The sequence below is a fragment of the Megalopta genalis genome, chromosome 2, assembly GCF_051020955.1.
Source record: "Megalopta genalis isolate 19385.01 chromosome 2, iyMegGena1_principal, whole genome shotgun sequence".
NCBI classification, from domain to species: Eukaryota; Metazoa; Arthropoda; class Insecta; order Hymenoptera; family Halictidae; genus Megalopta; species Megalopta genalis.
The window spans coordinates 14,211,777-14,225,205 of NC_135014.1; the positions used below are offsets into that span (position 1 = coordinate 14,211,777).

The following is a 13,429-nucleotide window of genomic DNA, read 5'->3' on the forward strand; positions in this document are numbered from 1 at the left end:
CGTTAATTCGTTCTTTCCTTTGAAAAAAATAGAGACAGGTTTTGTTTTGCACAGCTTGTCCTTCGATTCGAAACGAAACGTGTCCACAGGTTTGTTTTTCGGTGCTGTTTATTCTGGGTCATGAACGAAATATTACATAGAACGTCTTCGACGGGCTTGCTTTGCCAGCAATCTTTGCTGGTTAAATATTTTATCGAATGCAACGTATCCTTTTTGTGACACACGCATCGGCAATGTTTAACGAAGTAACGTCACTATTGTTTTAACATCTCATTTTCTTTATGCAAAAAACGAGACTATCGATAGACTATCGTTTTACGCGAACTTACATTTTGTAAACTGATTTAGAAAAATTGCAGCTCAATCGACTTTCATCCCTTAGGCTGATTTTTCAGTGAGCTAGAAATAAGATCGGTTGTATTAAACATTTTATTTATTAGAAATCAGTATTCTTATTGGACATGGAACGAGGCGAAAAGTGTTCAGCGGTTCCGTGGCCTGGAAATCATTTTAGATTCGATATTGTTCATCATGTTGTTTATTATTATTGTCAATATTAGGTAAACAAAGGGTTACAGATCAGAAAATATAAGAGCAACTTGGTTGGAGAACTCTGATAGTTTTTGCAAGCGTATAGAAACATTTTGTAAAATTCTTTCGCCTCTTCAGTGTTCGTTCCTCGACAGCGTGTTCCGTACGTTCAAGCTGGTTCGAATGCACCTGTAAGGACCTGTTCGAGATCGTTGTTTTTCGATTACACCGAAACACGTATGTATTATGTTCACTGGTGTGCCGTCGCTCGGCTTTAGAAACAACTTGGTTCGAACGTGTTACGACGTGTCTGTTAGGTAACTTATCCTGCGGCTCGTCGAACGTTTTTCCAAACATATCCGTTTTTAATCTGTGAACCGTTTGAGACTCGTTTGCCGGCACACGAACCTGCCCGAAGGTGAACAGAAATAATCAAACGCTTGTTGTATTCTGTAGTAAACGTAACTACATACAGCATAATCGATGCTTTTAGCACAATTGCTTGGTGGTCAATGTGTTAATAGACTATTTTAAATTGTCCACATAATCTTGGAAGGAAAACATCGAACTAGTCAAGGTTCAAAAGAGGAGATATTATTATATTTGAAGGGAAAATATTGGAAAAGAAACATGAAAAGTTAAGACCGTCGATAGGAGCGAACAAGGAAAATCGATTCATCGAACGTGTAACGGATGTGAATGTATTCGATAAATGCTAAATTACAATCTGAAATCGTGAGTTATTCGTCAGAAGTTGAAGTATTTAACGACCACGGTAGAATGCGAATACAGAGATGAAAAACTTGTTTGTTTTGATGACTGTCAGTTGCCTAAACGGACGAGTCGAGTCGACTAACTTTTAGAAATACCTTTTTTTTTTGCCAAGCGTTCCTTGTCCCAAACGACGTTCGTAGAATATTCCACCATTTATTGCGATCTGTTTATAAGATCCGAGCCGCTCGCACACTTATCCGTGTTTTTAAATGCAAGAATTTTTAATTCGAAACTGCATTTTTTAGTTTCGAATGTGACGCGTTGGTTGCGTTACACGCGTCACATCCGCTCGGAACTGTAGCAGCGCGGCTCGCGTTGATTAAGATTCCGTTTAATGAATGCGTAACGGCCGCGAAGACGATTATCCGGGACCCGTTTATAACAATTACGATAGTCCCGCGACAATTGACTTTTGCACGCGTCAACGATATACGCCTATGTTAATAATTTAGCGGCAGACCATTCGAGCTTTCTCCTCAGAGATTCAGCTTGCGCAAAATAACTTCGTTATATAGGGTGTCCCGCGATTCTCTGGAAGAAAATACATTATGATTCGATCGATTGCAATTGGTATAAATGAGGTCACCCCATACACGAAATTCAAATTAGAGACACCTTCTAAAATTAACTTCTTAAAAATTTTTTATAAATGTTTGAGGGACTAGTTTATACTAAACGATATCTGAGAAAAATTTTTTCAAAGATTGTCATTAGTTAGAAGCACAAACAAAGTAAGAAAATTAAGTTTCTGAACTTTTTTATTTGAGCTTGGAATTCAATCGAAATCGATTGACATTGTTATAAGAAGCACAATTCTGTGTGAGCGTGAACCAATTTCGATAAAATTTTCCGCATGCATATAAATCATCGAGACCTACAAAACGCATTGATTAAATGTTCGTTCTGGGCTCAAATTAAAAAATTAAAAAGCATGGGATATTTTTATTTTATTTGTCATTCTGTCTATTTGCAATCGTCGACAAAAAATTTCCTTTAACATCTAAAAAAGTTCGAATAATTTTGTTCAATTTTTAAAAAGTCATTGCGTTACAAAAGCTGTTCGAATACTTTCGCGAGATACTGTGTACACAAATGGCATTATTTTTGTAATAAAGGTACAAACGAAAATATTGAACCAAAGTTTACAGTTTCCTCTTCTTTTTATTATTATTATTATACTATTTATTATCATTGTTCAACCATCATTTAACACTGAAAAATGTTGAAATTATGCAAAAAGGGATTTTTCTATAATACGCTGAGGCTTTTTGAGGTGGTATAGTAATGGGTATTCATTAGCTGTTCGTGCACGAACGAACGAGAATCGTGTAACGACGTATGCCATAACTTGCGTGCATGGTGTCTGGCCGGTTGAGCGCGTTAAAGCTCTTTGACACGCACCTACACCCACGCGACACTGCTCTTACACAATTCCACGTGCGTAGGTCCTTCTCGCACGGGAATGGCTGGATCTCGAATGTTTTAGCGACGCGTGCATCAGAGTACACCGCAGACCCTTATTGTGCATGCTCTTGAAATCCATCGATGTCAATGTCACGTTGTGTGACACAGGATACATAAGAACCACGCAATTTTTCAAAATTATTAGACGAACATTATAACTTCGAACGAACCCTTACGCGAGCCGTTTGAGGGTGGATTTCCTTTTCCGATTCTATGCAAACTGATATTCGTAAATTACAGGTATTTAACCTTTTAGGTACGGCTGAATTCTGCGCGAGGCTATTTCTCTGGACGGCAGAGTCTGATACTGTATATACAGGATGTCCCAAAAATGTCTCGCAATCCGAAAGTGGCGGGTTCCTCAGGCCATTCGAAGCAACTTCTTCCTTTACAAAAATGTTCTCCGAGGCACCGTTAACGAGTTATTAACGAGAAACAGTGACCAATGAGAGGCGAGCTCGGCTGGCGCGAGGCGATCGAGCCAATGAGCGGAACTGTGCTTCGCGCGCTGGTTGGCTGTGCCGCCTCGCGTCAGCCGTACTCTATTCTTATTGGTCACTGTTTTTCGTTAATAACTCGTTAACGGTGCCTCGGAGAACATTTTTGTAAAGGAAGAAGTTGCTTCGAATGATCCGAGGAACCCGCCATTTCCGGATTGCGAGACATTTTTCGGACACCTTGTAGACTGTTGTAAATCGATGCGAAGACAAAAGAAGTGTGAAACAATGGATATGTAGACGATTATTTGATTCGAACGATGAGCGAGTGAGCTACTAGAGCCAAGCCACTATAGTGGCGCGTCGTCCAGAGAGATGACATCCGCGAAAGCCACTATAGTGGCGTGTCGTTCTGAAAGATGACATCCGCGGAAGCCACTATAGTGGCGCGTCGTGCCTAAAAAAGATTAATAAATATAAATACATATAATAGATCATGCTTGAATATTGTTCTCGGTGTTCGAGAGCGAAATTTCGCACACGGCGGAGCAAGAAACATGGAAATGAAACTAGACGGACGGGACGGGTAGCTTTGACACTGCAACGGAAATAAAATGCCGGATTCCGGCGGGGCGTATTCTCTGCCAGTCGAGAAGAGCCGAGACCGTCGAGGAAAGCTGATGAACACGAGAACGAAAGGAAGAAAAAAAAAGAAAAGAGAATATCCGTCGCGCGGATGCGTCAGCCGATATTTTCGGACCCTTTTGACTTACCTTGAGTTAGACAGAAGCTTTCAAAATCGCTCGGAGTCGAAGGCTCGACCTCCGTTCAACCACGGACACTTGGGCCTTTATGGATTCCCATTCGCGATGGCGGAGATGGATTTATTTTCGCGACGAACGCGCTTCACTTTCGTGCTATTTTAACCGGCGGGAACGCCGGCTATCCTTTCGGCGAACCGTTGCAAATAATCTCGGCCATAGCGACTCGGTTCTTCTATATTTTATAGAGATTTTGGTCCTGCGAGAAAATGTGGTTCGAGAGAAGAATTCATTGCTGAAGTTAGGGTAGACAAAGTTGCACGAAGAACGCAGCAGGATCAAGGTGTCTTATAAGATCCGAGCGATGCTTTCGTCGAACCAGCCGCCTTTTGCCGACGTTTTACCTTAAGCTTTTACTTCTTTACATGTGTATTTCGGGACAACCTACTGTTGTTATAGGGAAAGTTAGGGGAGGCGGCGAGGTGGAAGAAGTCGAAAAAGGTCTGAAGTCTAAAGATACTGTTAGCGACCCAACTAGCCGAGCTTCGCGATCCTAGTCGTTGAAGGTGTACGAAAATTGATCAGACTGCCGCGATATCGTGAGAATTTTAGGGCGAGGATACGATAGAAAGTTTCGAGCAAAATGCGAGGACGTAGTGGCCCCTAAGATCATCTTCTACGTAACTTCTTTATTATTAGGGTGTCCCATAAGTTCTTTCCTTTTTTCTGATGCGAAGTGATCACACGATATTTGTTGTTTAAGGTTGATTTATCGAGTTACATATGAACCGTTCTGCTCTATTACGTTCTTCCATCTTTCAGGAAGCCTCGTTATGCTGCCGTCTTTCCAAGATTGTCGAGGCTTATTTGCAAAATATTGTTCAAGGTGCGTTTTTATTTCGCTTACGAATTTAAACCGTTTTTTTCACGGAGGGAATTTTTTAACGAGAAGAACAAGTAATAATCGGGATGGAGCAATGTCTGGGGAGTACGGAGGATGAGGTAGAACGTGTTCCAATCGAACTGCAATAATTTTTGTCTTACGAACAACGCAACACGCGGTTTTGCGTTGTCGCGACGAAAAACGACGCCGCGTGGGTTCGCCAATTCTGGCCGTTTTTCTGCTATGGCGGCTTTCAATTCATCGAGTTGATTACAATATTTAGCCGAATTGATCGTTTCACCTTGAGAAAGGAGCTCGTAGTAGACTACGCCTTTCCAGTCCCACCAAACGCACGAAAGAACTTTCTTCGGACGAAGTCATGGCTTCGCAACAATCGAGGGACTATTTCCTTTCGACCAAGTTCGTTTTCGATGCACATTTTGGTATAAAATCCAAGTCTCGTCCCCAGTGACAAGCCTCTTTAGGAAAGGATTTCTTCCATGTCGTTGGAGAAGCAAATCGCACGTAGTGACGCGGTTCATAAGGCTGGTGTCAACACCTATCGACGGTGTGGAACTTCGAATCGATTCACATATCTCATCTTGATTAAATGCTTATGTACCGTTGTCCTGGGTATGTTAGTGGCATCCGCTATCTCGCGCACACTATATCGCGGATTTTCGGCGAGCATATCTTTGACAAGGTCCGCATCCGTCGTTGTTGGACGACCGCTGCGGTCTTCGTCTTTCAAATCATAATTGCCAGCTCTAAATCTCTCAAACCAATCGCGGACTGTCCTAATAGTCGTAGAACCATCACCGTAAACGGTACAAATCTCGTTTGCAGCGTCCTTTGCCCTATCACTTTTTTTTTAAAGCAATGAAGCATAACATGCCGCAAATGCTTCTTTTGGCTATCCATATCGAACGGCGCAGAAAAAATTTGATAAGGAACTTTGTCACCACCGAAACATACTCTAAAAGAGCTCTAGGACGACTGAAACCGATACCTTAAACAGCCAAGAGATAAGCCTACGTGTTTATATAAACACAGCCAGTTAAAGTCATTCGTAGCGCGCGGCGCGGCAAGAACTTATGGGACACCCTAATAGAATTGGAGAGGGCGCATTCATCAGATCATAATTCTTTAAGCGGTACGGTTTTGATCGTGGCTATTAAAATAAGCAGTACCGTTAAATTGCTAAGCTTATAATTTCAGCTACATCGACGTCCATGCGTCAAGCACAATTAACTGTGAATAAGAATGATCTGCAGTGATTTACCTAATTATATGTCGTCGCCACATGTATGACGTAATTTATGTAGGGATATCATGACAGTGTAAAAGCGGAGTGTTTTCTGGTAAATAAGATAAGAAAGCGTATTAACTCTTCTGCGAAAAAAATATATTTCAACCGAGAGATTTCCACGAAGAAACATCATGGGGCGTCGAATTATTATCAGTCGAAGGGATTTTGCTGCATTTCCAGGACCCGTTGGCGAACTGTCGGTTATTTTTTTAAAAATCAAACAGAGAGCAGATTTTGGTAGTCGGTCCTACACTTTCGAATGGCGGAGTAATTGACCGCGTTTGTTTGGCAACTAATCGAACGATGGACTAAAGCGCGAACGATCGTCGTCGACTGGTTAACACGTTGAATGCCACGGGGGTCACCGGTGACCGGCACTTAACTTGGCGGTGACGCTATGGGGGTCACCGGTGACCGGCGCGCCCAAATTGATAGAAATATATATAATTTAAAACAAATGTCAATATTTAAAATTTTGTATTATTACCATCGTCGATTCAAACAGTGACCCCTGTCGCAATTAACATGTCAAACATGGTTATACACTGTAACTCATCTATTGCAGATAATATTTCAACATTATATGTATCGCATAAAAGAAAATTCATCGTTGCGCCACGGACAATTTCTGTAAAATCGGCGTGGCATTCAACGTGTTAAATCCCGCCGTTGTGATCTCCGGTTTTGCGAGAACGCGCTCGATGGTTAATTGCTAGGATTTCGGAAGTTCGACGGCGGCGGGAGGCGAAGTTTGAGACCGCGAGACACGTCGGTGACGTCATCTGAGAGTCGGACCGGCCCTAACCTTGGACAATGCACGAAACGAGCAATAATCTCTTACGTGCGGCTTCCTTTGTACCCAGGCGGTTCTACGAGCTGCGGGAATTCCGTTTCGAAATCAATCGTAAATATTTCGCTTTGGGAAAGAAAAACAGAAATTATTTAACCAAATATAGGCGCTCGATTCTTCCCGTAACGTTCATTTTGTTTTCAATCGCCGGACGAAATCTTTCATACAGTTGCTCGCTAAAATATATTCGGATACCTTCTAAGAATCTTGGGTCAATAATGACCCAGAATCAGAAAAGTGGAAGAAATTCGATGGAATCGGCAACCGATTCCTCTTGGCCCATGCGTCACTTAGTTTGCGGGTAATTTTTCATTTCCCAATAGAGTATTCTCCTCGAAGCGGGCACGGATGGAATATATATACGACCGGAAGAAAGCAGAAAAATCGGTAGCGCGAATTAGTTGGCCGATGGTCGCGGCGTTGCTATACCCAACTCTCGTTTTTTATTGGATAAACTCGCGGTAAAAACGGCCGAACATACTTGTTACCGTTAGCTGTCTTCTGGCCTTGACCGCGACCCAGGGTCTTCATCCTCGGGGAATCGATTCCGTTCCCTGAACTTCTAATTTTGTAACCGCCTACGCGCGGCCGTGTAATATTTCAACTTCGCGATCATTGTGATAATTCAGTGTCGCGACCGGCCGCGCAAACTTGTTGTCAGTGCGTGCCGGTGTGCGTGCCGCGTAACCAGCTCGCCCCCCCCCCTCTTTTTTATCGCGAATCAATCCGAAGGAAGTAAACACACGTCGTAACGCGCGAGAAAATACGATGTCGGGTGTTCGGTTCTCGATGCCGGTCTTTGATTTCGCGTTGCCACTCGCTCGTTATCGGGCCCGCGATTGCGTAACCCGCGGCCAGAATCAGCGAAAGTATCGGGCCGGCCTGAAATTCACAGTCGCGCCGGGGCGATCAAAAAGTTCATCCTTCGCCCGAGAGCCCATGCTCTTCAATTTCTCTCAGCACGTTCGCTGATCACGCAATCCAGCTGTCTAAATTTAGAACGCAATTTTTATCGCAATATATAGTTGAACGAAACCGATTTTTAAGGATTCGGTGGACGAAAAATCTAGGCGCGCGGACGAAAATCTACGAAATCATAAATTTCCATCTGGCAAACGGATCCAATACGTAATTGAGCCGTTTACTTTGAAAGTGGCATAAGTCACTTTGTTTTTAAGTCGATATATTTAGTAATAATATATTTAATAATATATTATATTATTATGAATATTAATTATTATTAATATATATTAATTATATATTAATATATATATTATTATTAATATATATTAATTATATATTAATATATATATTATTATTAATATATATATATTAATTATTATTAATATATTATATTAAATTTAATAATATATTTAAATATGGATGCTAACTTTCGAGAAGATTTACTTGTATTTGTTATATCTCAGGACACTGATATTTTTCTCAGTATAAATAATTTCGTATAAACATTAAAAAATCGCCACTTTTCATCACGGTAAAGTGACTTTACGCCGCTTTCAAAATAAACGGCTCAATTACAGTAACCAAAATCGATCGTCGAAAGTTACAGAGTTTCGGCAAACCCGGTTGAGATTGACCCGTCCACCGCCGCGGGAGGGTTAAAAGTGCTGGACGATCGATCTGCTCGCGATTTCGATCACACGGACGTGTTCCGTTTCTCGCTGATTACACGTCGTGCATGTACGCGACATCGGTTACGTCGCGACAGGACGAGCGAGCGTTCTTCCACGGTTTGCTTGAACATGGACCGATCGATGTCGGGTTTTTTTTTCATCGCGGATAGACCGAGCAACAGAGAAAGATAGAAACGAGTCCAATTTCCAACAAAGACTCGCGCGATCGCGAGGGGAGCCACCGGTTGAAACGAAACGAAACGAGGCGAGGCGGGGCGGGACGGGGCGAGCGGCGAGTCGACCGTTTCTTTTACTTTGACTCACCACTACCGGAGACTCTTTTTTTTTTGCTTACATAATCGACCTGTTTTAAAAAGAGGTTGGACGGGTCTCGTCGGCGCACACCTTGAGATTTTCGATGTCGCGCGACGGGAATCGCGAGCTTCCGCCGCGCCAGAATTGCATTTCCGTTCCTCGATTCTATATCTTCGACGAAACGCCGGCGACTATTTGTTTAACAGATTGGCCGTCGCCGAATCTCGGCAGAGAAATTCATCCGTGGACATTTTCCGTGGACTCCTGACTGTTGGATATTCTTCATGCATTCTATTTATTTCCACGAAGAATCTACAGTAAATTCGCTCGAAATGGTTCCTCAGCTTGGGAACAAAAATGGACAAGCTCGCGGCTTGTTTTAATCGCAATCTCCTCCTCCCGAGTTGGAACAAAAATGGAAACAACTCGGGAAGAGGATATCGCGATTAAAACGAGCCGCGAGCTTGTCCATTTTCGTTTCCAAGCTAAGGGACAATACGTGAGACATTACTGTACCGCGCTAAGGATTCGAGTTACAGAAGATTTTTCGAGATCTCTTCTCGGACGAAGTATCCCACCGTTTCGTACAGCGCTGCAAACTTCATCAGGGGTCAGAAGACACGTTGATAAACGATAACGTTGCTTACGAAATGTCGCGATGCTTCCTCGAAAATGACATAGCTTACGCTCGAGAACCTGGCTGGGAAGAACACGCGAACGGTCTTCCTTTCCGATGTATCTTCGACAAAAGAAATATCCTACGACATTTTGCGTCGACACTCGTCAGAATCGAATACGCTGTTCGACCGGTTTCCGCAAGCTCGTAACGCGCGCGCTGGCGCGTGCGCAGGGCGCACCGGCGATGGCGGTACTTTCTGGCGAACAGTGAAATAATAAGTCTGATCGTCTCGATATTGTTAATCAAGCGACGTTATCGTGATGAAACTAAAATTACGGGCGCGATTGATGATATTTGGGTCACGGCCTCCTCTAAAAACGGACAGCCGATCCGCGGGCACACGCGCTTTTCTTTTCGGTTGCACGCGCGCGAGCGCGAAACCCATCGCGAAAACTCGATTCGAAAGAGCGCCGGCGGCCTTGATTCGCAGACGAATCGCAAGCAGAGGTCGCTCGCGTGTGCTGCTAAATAATACAGTCAACGGTTCCGCACAACTTTCAAGGTACCGGGCTATCAAGTAGATACGGGATCAAGTTCAATATTCACCGACGAACCCCAATCGCAATGTTCAAGCTCGTCTTGTTGAAACGAAGTTCAGCATTAATCGATAAATACTACCAATTCTTTTATAATTCGACGTACATTCATTGGAGACATCTGAAATGAAAAATCAACAAATATTCGATAGCTGTTTTAAATATTGGCATATATTGGTGGCAATTTTTACGTTTCCATGGTATAAACAACCCTCGAAACGGGGGAATCTATTCCATGGAAGATGTCTTAAGGAGAAGATAAGTGGATTGATTTGTTTTTCGTCGAATAAAATAACATTTCTACCAGATACATTTTACCTTAGAGATTTTGCCTCGGGTTCGTAAACGGTGACTGCCCGAAGGGCTAATTCGGTAAAGGACAAAGGACCCTAGGAAAACGAGCGTTCGCAGAGGCGCGAGGAAGCGATAAAAGGATAAATTAAGAGGAGCCTATAACGAAGCGAACGGAGAGAGAAACCGGGCGAAATTCTTCGGCATCACGGCCGCGGTTGGTCCCTCAGGATTCACGCTACAGTTCCTCGTGCGGGGACTGTCAAAAGCTGTGCAAGGAGCCAGCCAAGCACCGTCACGATACGGAGTAACCGAACACGAGGAAGCTGAAACGAAAGAAGACGAATAGAGAGAGAAAGAGAGAGAGAGAGAGAGAGAGAACCCGAGACCGAGAAAGAAATAATAAAAGAGAGAGACAGCGGCGAGGGATGGACGGGGACAGCTTGTGTCTGCTGCGGCTAGAGGGGAGGGTATACGTTGCGCGCGACAGCGACAGCTAGCGAGAAACGGAGCAAGATGGCTGCGAGGCGGGGGAGGGGAGAGGGAACCCAAGGTCGCGGCAGTCGGCTGTTTCCGTCGGAGTTCGGGGGCTAAAATTGTGTTGGCGCGCGGTTCTGCGGCCTTCGCGAACACTGCTTCTCTCTCTCTCTCTCTCGCTCGCTCGCTCGCGCTCCTTCTCTCTGTCTCTCTTCGTCCCTATTTTTCTCCGTCTCTCTCCTGCTTTAGCTAGCAGAAAAGTCAAGTTCAAGGCTAGCCAGATAGCAAGGCGCGCGATACGTTCCTCTTTCTTTTTCCATTTCACGGCCGTTCCTTCCGTCTGGGTTTCGGTAACCGCTCAATCGAACGCCAGTAGAACGGGTTAGGGACAAGGGAACGGGACGGGAAAAAGGAGAGCCGGCGAATCGAGGCGTCCCGGTTACGCAATCATCCTCCTTTCTTCGCCGTTTCGGACTCTTGTTTTTCTTTTCTGGCTGAAACGATGACCGTGTTTGCCCAGCCGGCCGCCATTGTCTCCCGCGGCCGGGAAAATGACCGGCGTCGTTTTTTAACCCTCGGAGCAAAACATTCCAAAGGAACGAGGCCCGTCCGAATCCTTGTGCGTAACACTTGTACACTTAATATTAGGGTGTCCCATAAGTTCTTTCCTTTTTTCTGATGCGAAATAATCACACGATATTTGTTGTTTAAAGTTGATTTATCGAGTTATATGTGAACCGTTCTGCTCTATTACCTTCTTCCATCTTTCGGGAAGCCTCGTTATGCCGTCTTTCCAAGATTGTCGAGGCTTATTTGCAAAATATTGATCAAGGCGCGTTTTTATTTCGCTTACGAATTTAAACCGTTTCTCACAGAGAGAATTTTTTAACGAGAAGAACAAGTAATAATCGGATGGAGCAATGTCTGGGGAGTACGGAGGATGAGGTAAAACGTCCCGATCGAACTGCAATAATTTTCGTCTTACGACCAACGCAACATGCGGTTTTGCGTTGTCGTGATGAAAATTTGACGGTGTGGAACTTCGAATCGATTCACATATTCCATCTTGATTAAATGCTTATGTACCGTTGTCCTGAGTATGTAAGTGGCATCCGCTATCTCGCGCACACTATATCGCGGATTTTCAGCGAGCATATCTTTGATAAGGTCCGCATCCGTCGTTGTTGGACGGCCGCTGCGGTCTTCATCTTTCAAATCATAATTGCCAGCTCTAAATCTCTCAAACCAATCGCGGACTGTCCTAATAGTCGTAGAACCATCACCATAAACGGTACAAATCTCGTTTGCAGCGTTCTTTGCCCTATCACTTTTTTTAAAGCAATAAAGCATAACATGCCGCAAATGCTTATTTTGGCTATCCATATCGAACGGCGCAGAAAATATTTGATAAGGAACTTTGTCACCAATGAAACATGCTCTAAAAGAGCTCTAGGACGACTGAAACCGATCCCCTAAACAGCCAAGAGATAAGCCTACGTGTTTATATAAACACAGCCAATTAGATTCATTAATAGCGCGGCGCGGAAAGAACTTATGGGACACCCTAATGCATACGCTTTCGTTTAACTGTCAGAAACTGGAGGGCCCGATAGATTTCCCGAAGGGCTGGGTCAAAATGGTCTCGCCATTCGAGAACCAAGGGCATTCTCGTATTCTTACGCTATCGTCTCGGTCATGCTCGAAGACCGTTGGTATCTCCATATTAACGCTGGTGTGCGCTCCAGTCAGTTTTTAATTTCATTAGACCGGACGTGGGAGCTGCGAGCGCGACTAGTCAAGTTCGAGGTCGACCAGACATGCTTCTCGATATCATTGCCTTATTTAGTTTTCTCTCGTTTCCTGGCTGCAGCGTTCTTCCTCCTTGCCGCCTTGCGGCCTTCGGTCGCTCTTGACATAGCATTCGATGGAATACTAGATTTTTAATCCGTTCTCTTCGTCGCCTGGCATAGGTATGCTTCGTTCAACTAGTGGGTCAAAAGAAACACGTTACAGTAGACAAACGGACTACTTTGTCTTTGGTAATATACGTATCTTTTTAATAAACTTGCCTATTTTCATAGAGCGTGAAGACGAGTAAACGACTAATAACTATAATCTGTCGAATTTGTAGACTCGATTTCCTCGAAAAGGAAGCGTCAACTGGCAAACTGTTATTTCTCTCTTTCATCTCATTTTTGCATGTATAATCATCCGATGACCGCGCTCTCTGTCTTGAGACACCCTGTGTATACCGAGCCCGAATAGGAGCAGTGGTTTTTAGCTGTATTAACAGGTGTCCTTAAATACCTTAGCCTCCTGCCGAGTCTCCTGGAAAGTTTATATATAATATATAATATTGAGTATAACTAATATATAATATTGATTGATGATTAGTTAATACATAATATTATATATTAACTAATATATAATATTGAGTATAACTAATCGGTAGACCGTGGGTTTTTATGCAAGATAAGCATATTCCAAG

The 13,429-nt window shown here is 43.5% G+C and overlaps 1 protein-coding gene across 5 annotated transcripts in view; it reads left to right on the forward strand.

Annotated features, from left to right (window-relative positions):
* The window catches only part of ERR (estrogen-related receptor), a 27,863-nt gene that overhangs the window by 4,471 nt on the left and 9,963 nt on the right, over window positions 1-13,429 (forward strand). The window lies entirely within an intron of this gene.